Here is a 12,294-nt window from a genome sequence, read left to right on the forward strand (position 1 = left end):
GATGGGGACAGTGTAGAGGGAGCTTTACTCTGTATCTAACCCCGTGCTGTACCTGTCCTGGGAGTGTTTGATGGGGACAGTACTCGCAATACTAAAATCATCACAGGGAGCTTTTGCAATTAATTATGAAAATGAGAGTTCAAAATGCCAGCGATACGAGGAGACATATTATTGAAACAGGAGCAGGGTCTGGGCAAAATTCAGATATCTAGGAACCCCACTACCGGGTGATTTCCCTCCAAGTCACTCACCACCCTGACTTGGAAATATAGCCACAGTCTGTAACTTTTTCTACTATTTCCCAACAAGCTTCACTTAATAACCTGTGCTGTGGCTGTGTCTCCAAGTTAAAAATCTTGTGTGTTTACATTGCCCACACAATGTAACTGTGTCTCCTATTTTCATAGCCAGCCTCTTCATACAGTAATGGTATCACCATGTCCCCATATAACTTAAGTACCTGAACATCATTCGATAACTGAGTCTCCCAGTTCCCAAGCTAGCTGAGATACATGAACATTATTCTGTATCCGTACCTCCTTGTTTCCCAAAGAGCTTATATAGAACAAAAAACAATATAGCACAGGAACAGGACATTTGGCCCTGCAAGCTTGTACCGGTGATGATACCATTCTTGGCCAAAATCCATAGCACTCCCTAGTGCTGAATCGTTCTATACCCAATCTAGCCATGTTTTGTCGACATGCCTTTTGAACGCCATGAAAGTACCTGCTTCTACGACCTCACCATGCTGTGTGTAATAAACCAGCCTCGCAGATCTCCTCTACACTTTTCCCCACTGACCTTAAATACATGCCCCTGGTGACAGACACCAACTTGGAATAGAGTTCCTGCCCATCCACTCTATCTATGCCCCTCATAATCTTGTAGACCTCTATCAGTTCGCCCCTCAACCTCCGGGGTTCTAATGAAAACAGTCCTTGTCTATTCATCCTCTCCACAGAACTAACATCCTCCTGACCAGGCAACATCCTGATAACCGTCCTCTTCACACGCAACATCATTCTGGCAGTGGTCGGCCAGAATTGAGCGCAATAATCCAAGTGCGGCATTACAACTGTTCCATATAAATGAAGGATGACTTGCCAATTTTTATACTGATATTCATCAGCCTTATTCATAACGTTGGTCCGTCACTTCGTCAGAGAGCTGGTATACATGACCCTTTTTCTGTTACAATGCCTCCTAGTTCACCAGCTAGCTGATATTCATGACCTTATTCAATAACCGTCACTCCTCGGTGCCCAGCGAGGTTACATACATGACCCGTATTCTGTGTGTCCAATTTCCGCAGCTAGCTCATATTAATGATATGTCTTCTATTGCAGTGTCTCCAAGTTCTCTGGTTATGTACTTTTCAAAGAGTATTATATTTAATTTCAATGATTTCGAACCTTTGTTTACATCGTTTCCTCGAAGCGAGCTCCTGTAGAACAATGAACACGAAGATGACCTTCGGTCCTCCAATGCTTTCACGGTCATGATATCACACTTAGCACTTCCTCGTGCCGCATCCCCCTATATCCATCTGATCCATGTATTTGTTGTTGACTATTTTGAACGCCGTTAATATATCTGATTCCACAACCTCATCTGATAATGCGTTCCAGCACTCACCACCCTGTGCAATAAAACCTGCCTCGCACATCTCTCAACTTTGCCTCACTGACCTTCAACCTATGCCCCCTGGTGGCTGACATCCACTCAAGAGTAAAGTGCCTGCTCACCCACTCTATGCATGCTCCTCATAATCCTTTCGGCCTTACAGCGGTTCCAAACACATGAAGGATGACTTTTTGTACTGATATTCATCGGACTTAGTCATCATCCTCCGGGGTTCTGATAAAAACAGTCCGGGTCTATTGAGACTCTTTGCATAGCTAGCACCCTGCAGACCAGGCAACATCCTGGTAACCCGACTCTGAACCCTCTCCCAAAGCCTCTCCATCCTCCGGGTGCTCCGGTTTCCTCCCACAGTCCAAAGATGTGCGGGTTAGGTGAATTGGCCAATGATAAATTGCCCTTAATGTCCAAATTGCCCTTGGTGTTGGGTGGAAGTGTTGAGTTTGGGTAGGGTGCTCTTTCCAAGAGCCGGTGCAGACTCAAGGGGCCGAGTGGCCTCCTTCTGCACTGTAAATTCAATGATAATCTATGATTAATCTAGGACAAAGGTTCGGCACAACATCGTGGGCCGAAGGGCCTGTTCTGTGCTGTATTTTTCTATGTTCTATGTTCTATGTTCTGGGGACTACAATCGTGCTCAATATTCCAAGTGCGGCCTAACATAGCTTCGAAACAACTGTAGCACGAAGTGCCAGTTTGTATGCTGACATACATCAGCGTTATTCTTTAAGTTGTCTCGCCACTTAACCAGCGAGCTGATATAATGGCCCTTATTCTCTAACTGTGTCTCCCAGTTCACCTGCGAGCTTATATACATGAACTTTATTCTGGAACTATGTGCCCCATTTCCGCAGCTAGCTCTTATTAATGTCATGTTTTCTATTGCAGTGTCTCCAAGTTCTATGGCTATGTATTTTAATGGAAGTATTGTATGTATTTTCAATTATTTCATAGCTTTGCTGTTTCCTCTAAGTTGTCATCCAAAATTAGGTCCAAAAGATTATATTTCTTAACGTTATTTAAACTTAGTCTGAGCTTCGCTCACCCTGACATCGATGTCCAATAGGGAAATACACTCAGAAGATCACCAGCAACTCTTGCAAATAATTCAAATCTAGAAGGTATATTTGCAAGTTGACACAGCAGCCTTAGTTACAGAGACAGCCTTTTAGAGATAATATCCTCTGCAGATGAGAATTCGCAGCGTTCAGGGGTAGAGAATTCAGAACATCCCAAAACCTCTGAATGAAATAATATGCCCCTTTTTACAGACTTCAGTGGCTGCCCCTTGTGCCGAGTCTGTATCTTGCAGTATCCGTCTCCCGGGTTAGTGTCTGTACAGAAACGTGGATAAGTCGCTGAAATAGCAACAGTTACCGCGTTTGGGTAAAACAAAATTAGAGCAGAATGACTGTGTCTAGCTTACGATATTATTAATTTTGTTCGTACAGACACACACAAAACGTTTGAAGAATAGATTAAATGACCCCAGCCACAAATTGAACTTCCGTGTGACAACATGGCAGCCATGATAGAATCGTGGATGCAGGATTGTCACAGTTGTAAACAGTGAACAAGCAAGAGTAAAGTACAAATAAATAGAGCAGGGAACTAAAATCGCAAGGAGTCATCATAGGGAGCGTTTGAAATTAATTATGAAAAGGAGAGCCGTCACATGTAATGTTGTCCTTTTTTAACTGTTGATGGTGTATTTGCCAATTAAAATAAGGACATGACAAACATGCCTTTAATGACTTGGTTTCAGGATTTACAAGAGAGGAAGAGTTCAAAATGCCAGCGATACAAGGAGACAAATAATTGAATCCGGAGCAGGGACTGGGCAAAATTCAGATATCGAGGAAACCCACTACCTGGTGATTTCCCCTCCAAGTCACTCACCACCCTGACTTGGAAATATAGCCACAGTCTGTAACAGTTTCTACTATTTCCCAACAAGCTTCACTTAATGACCCGTGCTGCACCTGTGTCTCCAAGTTAAAAATCTTGTGCAATGACATTGCCCACACGATGTAACTGTGTCTCCCATTTCCCTAGCCAGCCTATAGACATGGCTCTTCATTCAGTAATGGTGTCTCCATATGCCCATATAACGTAAATACCTGAACATCATTCGGTTACTGAGTCTCCATGTTCCAAAGCTAGCTTAGATACATGAACCTTATTCTGTAATCGTATCGCCTTGTTTCCCAGCGAGCTTATATAGAACAAAAAACAATATAGCACAGGAACAGGACATTTGGCCCTGCAAGCTTGTACTGGTGATGATACCATTCTTGGCCTATATCCATAGCCCTTCCTCGTGCTGTATCGCTTCATACCCAACTGATCCATGTATTTGCGACATGCCTTTTCAACGCCGCAAAAAGTACGTGTTTCTACAACCTCCCCTGGCAACGTGTTCCAGCCACTCTATACGCTGTGTGTAATAAACCTGCCTCGCAGATCGCCTCTAAAAATTTCCCGTCTGACCTTAGGTCCATGACCCCTGGTGGTAGACACCACCTTGGGATAGGGTGCCTGCCCATCCATTCTATCCATGCCCCTCATAATCTTGTCGACCTCTATCAGTTCGCCCTTCAACCTCCGGGGTTCTAATGAAAACAGTCCGAGTCTATTCATCCTCTCCACATAACTAACATCCTCCTAACCGGGCACCATCCTGATAACTGTCCTCTTCACACTCTACATCATTCTGGCAGTGTGGCGACCAGAATTGTGCACAATAATCCAAGTGCGGCTTTACAACTGTTCCATATAAATGAAGGATTACTTGCCAATTTGTATACTGCTATTCATCAGCCTTATTCATAATGTTGGTCCGTCACTTCACCAGCGAGCTTATATACATGACCCTTATTCTGTTACTGTACCTCCCAGTTCACCAGCTAGCTGATATGCACGACCTTATTCAATAACCGTGTCTCCTCGCTCCCCATAGAGGTTACATACATGACTCGTATTCTGTAACTGTGTGCCCAATTTCCCCAGCTAGCTCATATTAATGTATGTCTTCTATTGCAGTGTCTCCAGGGTCTTTGGTTATGTATTTTTCAAAGAGTATTATATTTAATTTCAACTACTTCGGAACTTTGGTTACATAGGTTACTCTATGTTTTCATGTAAAATTAGGTCTAAAAACATATTTTGTCACGTTATTAAAACTTACTCTGAGCCTCCCCCCAGGGATGAATGTCCAAAAGGGAAATACACTCTGAAGATCAGCAGAAACAATTGCAAATTATTCAAATCTATAAGATATATTTGCAAGTTGACACAGAAGCCTCAGTCACAGCGACAGCCTGTTAAAGGTAATATCCTCTGCTGCAGAAAATTCACAGAGTTCTGGGGTAGAAAATTCAAAAGATACCAAATCCTCTGAAATAAGTAATATGCCCCTTTTTACAGACTTTACTGGCTGCCCCTTATTCCGAGACTGTCCCTCCCAGGAACCTGATTATCTCGTTTCCAGACATGACCCGAAATGTATAAATGCATTTCCCAGTTCCCAGCTGGCTTATATATAAGGCCTTGATTCTGTAATTTTTTTTCTGCTACTTCTCCAGTCAGCGATACACATTATCCTTATTCTGTATCCGTTTGCATGCATGACTCTTATTCTGAACATAGGCCTCTCAGCTTCTCAGTTGGCTAATACACATCAACCTGACCCTGCGCATGTCTCTGTTTCCCAACTCAATTATCTACCTGTCCCTTATTCTGATCTTGTGCCTCCTAATTCTTCATCTAATCTGTACACATGACCGTGATTCTGTCTCTGTACCTCCGAGTTCCCCTTTGAACTTATCTCGCCAACCTTCCTTCTTAACCGTCTTCACTCGGTCCATCGTTACTTTTTATACTTGAGACTTATTCTGCACCCGTGCCTCCTGGTTCTCCAGCTAGCGTATTTACATTACCTAATTCTGGAAGTTTCTCCAAGTTCCCCAGCAAGCTTATCTTAATGATCTGTATTCTGTAACTGTGTCTCCTTGTTCCCCAGCTAGCTTTGATACATGACCCTTGATTTGTAACCATATCTCATTGTTCCACAGAAGCTCACTTGGAAACAATGAACACGAAGAGGACCTTCTCCTCCAAGCCTTTCACGGCCATGATACCACACTTAGCCAAAACACTCGGCACTTCCTAGTGCCGTATCCCTCTATATCCACCTTATCCATGTATTTGTCGAGATCCATTTTGAGCGCCGTTAATAGATCTGCTTTCACAACCTCATCTGATAACACGTTCCAGCGTCATATATATAAGCTAGCCGGAGAACTCAGGGTCGCAGTTATAGAACATGTGTAAGGCGTATAAGCACAATGGTGAATTGGGAGACACCGTTACACAATAAGAGTTATGCATATTCACTTGCTGTAGAACCGAACTGGGGGTCAGCGAGCAGGTTATTACTGAGAGTAAGTGTCACTTGGTCGCACTGTCAGTGGGTGGCACAGGAACACATTGGTTAGCACTGTTTCTTCACACGCCAGGGTCACAGGGTCGATTCCTGGCTTCGGTCACTGTCTGCATGTTCTCCCAACGTCTGCGTGGGTTTCCTCCGGGAGCTTCGGCTTTCTCCCACGGTCCGGGGATGTGCAGGTTAGGTGGAGTGGCCATGCTAAATTGCCCATTATGTCCAAAAAGGTTTGGGTGGGGTTACTGGGTTGCGGGGAGAAGGTGTACTTAAAGTAGGGTGATCTTTCTAACGGCCTGTGCAGGCTCGATGGGCCAAATGGTCTCCCTCTGCACTGTGAATTCTATGAACTTGGAGGCACAGTTAACATTGCGTGTTTCATCTCTATCAGCTAGCTGCGGGACTGTGAGACACAGTTGCAGAATAAGAGTATGTATGTAAGTTCGCTGGGGAACTGGGTGACAGTTTCAGAATAAGTGCCACGTATTCATGGTCGCTGGAGAACATAGAGACACTAGGGGACATAGGTACACACTAAGGGCCATGTATATACGCAAATGGGGAAATTGGGAGTCACGGGTACATAATAAGGGTTAGTTAAACATGCTAGCTGGGGAATGGGAGACACGAGTACAGAATGAGGGTCCTGTATATAAACTAGCTGGGAAACGAGGCACGACAGGCACAGAATAAGGGTCTTGTATAAAAGGTAGATGGGAACTAGCAGACACAGTTACAGAGTAAACCTTACCTATGTAAGTTAACTGGGGAACTAGGCGATACAGGTACGGAGTAAGGGTCATGTACGTAAGTTAGCTGGGGAACTAGGAGACAAAGTTACAGGATGACAAGGAGCCAGCTATAGAATAAGGGTCATGTATATAAGCCAGGTGGTTATAGAAGATACAGTTACAGAAAACATGTATATACTCTACCTGGAGAACAAGCAGACAATGTTGCAGAATAAGAATCCTGTACAAAAATTAGTTGGGGTACAAAGAGGCAAATTTACAGATAATCGAGCTGGGGAAAGTCTATACACGTTACAGGATGGGTGTCATGTTTATTAGCGAGGTGGGAAACTAGGAGACAGATTTTTAAAAATATAATCATGCATATTACCTAACTGTTACCAGAAGACACAGTTGCAGAAACTGGATCATTTGAATAACCTAGTTGGGGACCTCTGAGACAGTTACAGAATAAGGGTTATATGTATAAGTCATACAGAGAGCCAGGCGACATAGTTACAAAATAAGGGACAGGTATACTATGTGTATGTGGAACTAGGAGCCACATTTCAGAATGAGGGCCATGCATATAATTCAGCTGGGGAATTAGGAGACACAATTATAGAACAATGGTCTGTATCTCAGGTATCTGGGTTCTACTGATTTCAGGAATCTGCAGTGTTTGTATCTCCCCCCTTGAAGACCCTGAAATGGGAACGGTCTGTTGGTGGGGAGTTTTCACGTTCGAACACTATTAATTTCACCATTAGTGACACCCCGACTGAATTTCTTTCAGTCCCTGCTCCTGTTCAATAATAGTTTCTTAGGCTCCCTGACATGGAAACCGCGCCCTCAATGGTGAAAACTGTAACACATTCATCCTACATGTTTTTCATCACTTTATTTTCATTGAGAACAGAACCATTTTGAATTTACAAGGAGCCACATTCTCTCCGACCACTCTCCTTTTCCACATAAAACTACACATTTTCTGTGAATGTTTTGTTTTCACTTGCGAGTTTATTTCAATACTCCATTTTTACGGATTATACTATCTACTTTGTCACCCTTTACAGTTGCAACCATCTCCAGACATGTCTTTTCTGGCTGCCACGTTGCAACCCCAAGTTGAATCTGAGGCTGGGTTCATGAAAAGTTTTCTTCATACTCCATCAGTTTATATCAGGAACAGTGTTGATACTGTAAACTGCAAAGTGTTCATCTTTAATACATTACCCAAATGTTTAATATTCATCTTACAGTGGCATCTCCACCCGTTTCTGTACACTATGCGGGGAGACCGATATGAGGTGATACAATCTCAGTGTAAGGGGCAGGCACTAAAGACTAAACCGAGGGGAATATTACTTATTTCAGATGATTTTGGATCTTTTAAATGTTCTACCCCATATGTCTGTGCATGTCCAGCCGCAGAGACTATAATCTTTGACAGGCTGTCTCTGTAACTGAGGCTGATGTGTCAACTTGCAAATGTATCGAGTGTATTTGAATAGTTTGCAAGTGTTTCTGCTGATCTGCTGAGAGTATTTCACTGTTCGACATAAGAACACAATAAAAACATAAGACCCAGAGAGAGGAGTAGGCCATCTGGCCGCTCGAGCAGCTCCGCCATTCAATTAGATCGTGGGTGATCTTTTTGTGGACTCATCTCCACTTACCCTCCCGCTCACCATAAACCTTAATTCCTTTACTGTTCAAAGATATATCTATCTTTGTCTTAAAAACAGATTCAACGAGGCAGCAACAACTGCTTCACTGGGCAGGGATTTCCACAGATTCACAACCCTTCGGGTGAAGAAGTTCCTCCTAAACTCAGTCTTAAATCTGCTGTCCCATATTTTGAGGCTATGCCTTCTAGTCCTAGATTCACTCAGCAGTGAAAACAACCTCCCTGCATCTATCCTATCTATTCCCGTCATTTGTTTCCAGAAGGTCCCACCTCATTCTTCCAAATTCCAATCAGTAAAGTCACAGTCTACTCAGTCTCTCGTCAAAAGACAAGCGTTTCAACTCCGGAATAAACCTGCTGAATCTCCTCTGCACCCCTCCAATGTCAGCACATCCTTTCTCAAGGATGGACACCAAAACTGTGCACAGTAGTCCAGGTGTGGCCTCACCAGCACCTTGAACAGCAGCAACATAACCTTACTGTTCTTTAAATTCCATCCCTTTGGCAATGAACGACAACATATCATTTGCCGCCTTAATCACCTGCTGAACCTGCAAGCTAACATTTTGCGATTCATGCACATGGAAACCCAGGTCCCTCTGCACAGCAGCAAGCTGACATTTTTTACCATTTAAATCATAGTCCATTTTGCTTTATTCCTACCAAAATAGATTGACACATTTACCAAACATGTACTCCACCTGCCAGATCCTTACCTACTGACTTAAACTATCTACAACCTTCTGCAGACATTCAGTGTCCTGTAAACTTTGCTCCAACACTCATCTTAGTGACATCTGCGAACTTTGACACATTACAATTGGTCCCAAACTCCAAATTATCTATGTAAATTGTAAACAATTGCGATCTCAACACTGATCCACGAGGAACACAACTAGCCAATGATCACCAACAAGAAAAAAACTGTTTTCCCCACTCTTTGCTTTCTTTCAGTTAACCAATCCTCTATATATTCTACTGTATTACCCGTAACAATTTACACCTTTAACTGATGTAGCAGCCTTTCGTGCGGTACCTTGTCGAATGTCTTCTGGAAATTCAGATTCCTCACATCCGCGAGTTCCCCGTTGTCTACCGAGCTAGTAATGCCCTCATAGAATTCCAGACAATTAGTGAAGCATGACCGGCCTTTCATGAACCCATGCTGCGTCTGCCTATTGGGACACATTCGATCCAGATGTCTCGGTATTTCTTCCTTGATGATAAATTCTAGCATTTCCCCCACTACAGAAGTTGAGCTAACTGGCCTTTTGTCTCCCTCCTTTTTAAATCAGTGGCGTCATATTTGCTGTTTTCCAATCTGCCAGAATCGCCCCAGGTTCCAGCGACATTTGGTAAACTATCACGAGTGCATTTGCTATTTCCGCCGCCATCTCTTTTAGTTCCCTGGGATGCATTCCATCATTGCCAGGAGACGTGTGTACCTGTAGCCCCAATAGCTTACCCAACACTATCTCATTAGTAATAATGATCGTTTCTAGGTCCTTACCTGCCATAGCCTCCTTGCCTTTAATTATTGGCATGCTGTTTGTGGCTTATACTGCGAAGACCGACACAACATATTCGTTCACTCCATCGCCATTTCCTCAATTCCCATTATTAAATCCCGTTCTCATACTCGAAAGGACCAATGTTGACCCTAGCCACTCCTTTTCATTTATATTCTCAGCTACTTTAGTCTCTTAATCTATCTTCCTTTTCTTTATTGCTTTTTTCGTGGCTTTCTATTGACTTGCAAAGGTTTCCAAATGCTCTAGTTTCCCACTAATCTTTGCCACTTTGTTTAGATTTTTATTCACGTTTTCCCTTCGATATCCATAGCTGATTATCCCTTTTCCTCCACTCCTTCAATTTCACTGCAACATACCTTTGCAGAGCACTATGAATAAACTCTGAATGTACTCCACGTTTCGTCAATTGTCCAACCATGAAGTCTTTGCTCCCAGTCTACATTAGCCAACTCCTCCCTCAGTGTCGTCTCCTTTGCTTAAGCAGATGAAGCTGCAATAGGATTTTAGCTTCTTACCCTCCATCTGTATTTTAAATTCAACCATACTGTGACCGCTCCTTCCGAAAGGATGTCTACCTGTGAGATCTTCAATTATTCACCAGATCCGTCGGTGAGGCAGAATCCGAGTCAGTTTAAATAACGTGAAGGAAGATCATTATTGAGGCCAAAGTTTGCAAGAAAATTTAGACGGAAATATAGAAGCAAAGGTCGGAAAAAATTGGACATGAATATTAAAACCATTGAAAATTTCATAGGCAGCGACCTAGGAGAAACAGCAATAGAACAAGTGACATTTAAATGATGTCGCTATAGAACTAGGAGACAACGTTGCAGAATAACGATCATTTTTACAAACTACCTGTTAACTGGGAGACACAGTTACAGAGTAAGGATCATGTGTGCACACTGCCTGTTAACCAGGAGATACAGTTACAGAACAAACGTCATGTGTGTCAGCTCCCTGTGGAACTGGCGGGCCCAGTTACAGAACAAGAGTACTGTAAGGAAGCTTGCTTGAGAATTTGGTGACAGTTACATGAAATATATTACGTGCATACACCTCTGGGTGACTGAGAAACACGGTTACAGATTAATGGTCATGTACATAAGCTCGCTGGAGAACTAAGACTCACATTTACAGCATGAGGATTATGCATACGAGCTCACTAGTTGAACTCGGAGACACAGTTCCAGAATAAGGGTCATGTTCATTGCTAGCACGGTTACTCGTCATTTCAGGAATCTGCAATGTTCCCAACTCCTTCCTTAAAACCCCTGGAATGGGAAGGGCCTATTCCTTGGTATCTGTCACATTCCAACACTAGTAATTTCTCCATTAGTGATGCGCAGACTGTGTGAATTTTAATCAATCCCTGCTCCTGTTTAATAATATTGTCCTTGAGACCTCTGGCATGCCAATCTCTTCCTCTATTGTAAATACTGAAAGCAATCCATCCTTCAGCATATCTGTCACCACCTTCTTTTAATTGAAAACAGCTCAATTTCAGTTTAAAAGGGCCCACATATCTTCTAACTTTTTTCATTTTCCTTAAAAATTGTAAATGTTTCCTGTGATGCCGATGTTTTCACTTGCGAGGTTGCTTTCAGGCACCGTTTTTGTGGATTTTATTAGCTGTTTGGTCAGCCTTTCTAGTTGTGGGCATCTTGCAGTCATGTCTCTGTCATGTCTGCCATGTTGTGACAGCCAAGTTGACTTTGTAGCTGAGATAATTCAATCTGTTCTTTACACTCTGTGTGCCTGTATAAGGAAGACTATTTATACCATAAACTGTACACTGTCCTTCTGCTCTCATGTCTCACTCAAATACCTACTCCGCATCGCGATATATCCACCCGTATCTGTGGACACTAACCGGTCAATCTGGATAGGGGAGACGCAGTCTCAGGGGCCGCCACTGAAGACTGAAACGAGGTGAACAATATTTATCTCAGAGGATTTTGGATCTTTTGAATTCTGTTTTCCCAAACCCTGTGGATATTCAGCCGCTGAGGGTATTCTCTTTGACACTCTGTCTCTGTAACTGAGGCAGCTGTGTCAAATTGTAGACGTATCTTACAGATTTTAACATTTGGCAAATGTTGCTCCTGATATTCTGAGTGTATTCCCCTATTGAACATCGATCCCTGGAGTGAGGGAGGCTCCTAGTTAATTTAAACAATATGAAGAAAGATAATTTTTTAGACCTAATTTTGGAAGACAATTCAGTGGAATATAGGTAATATAAGGTCGGAAATA

General features: G+C 42.9%; 1 long non-coding RNA gene across 1 annotated transcript in view; it reads left to right on the forward strand.

The window, feature by feature from the left end:
* LOC140399596 (uncharacterized) overlaps positions 1 to 11,970 on the forward strand; it is a 35,102-nt gene extending 23,132 nt beyond the window's left edge. The window contains exon 4 of the long non-coding RNA XR_011937749.1: positions 11,928 to 11,970. This is a non-coding gene — a long non-coding RNA (uncharacterized lncRNA). The remainder of the gene's footprint in view (positions 1 to 11,927) is intronic.
* The last annotated feature ends 324 nt before the right edge of the window (positions 11,971 to 12,294 follow it).

The sequence above is a fragment of the Scyliorhinus torazame genome, chromosome 23 (assembly GCF_047496885.1).
Source record: "Scyliorhinus torazame isolate Kashiwa2021f chromosome 23, sScyTor2.1, whole genome shotgun sequence".
NCBI lineage: Eukaryota > Metazoa > Chordata > Chondrichthyes > Carcharhiniformes > Scyliorhinidae > Scyliorhinus > Scyliorhinus torazame.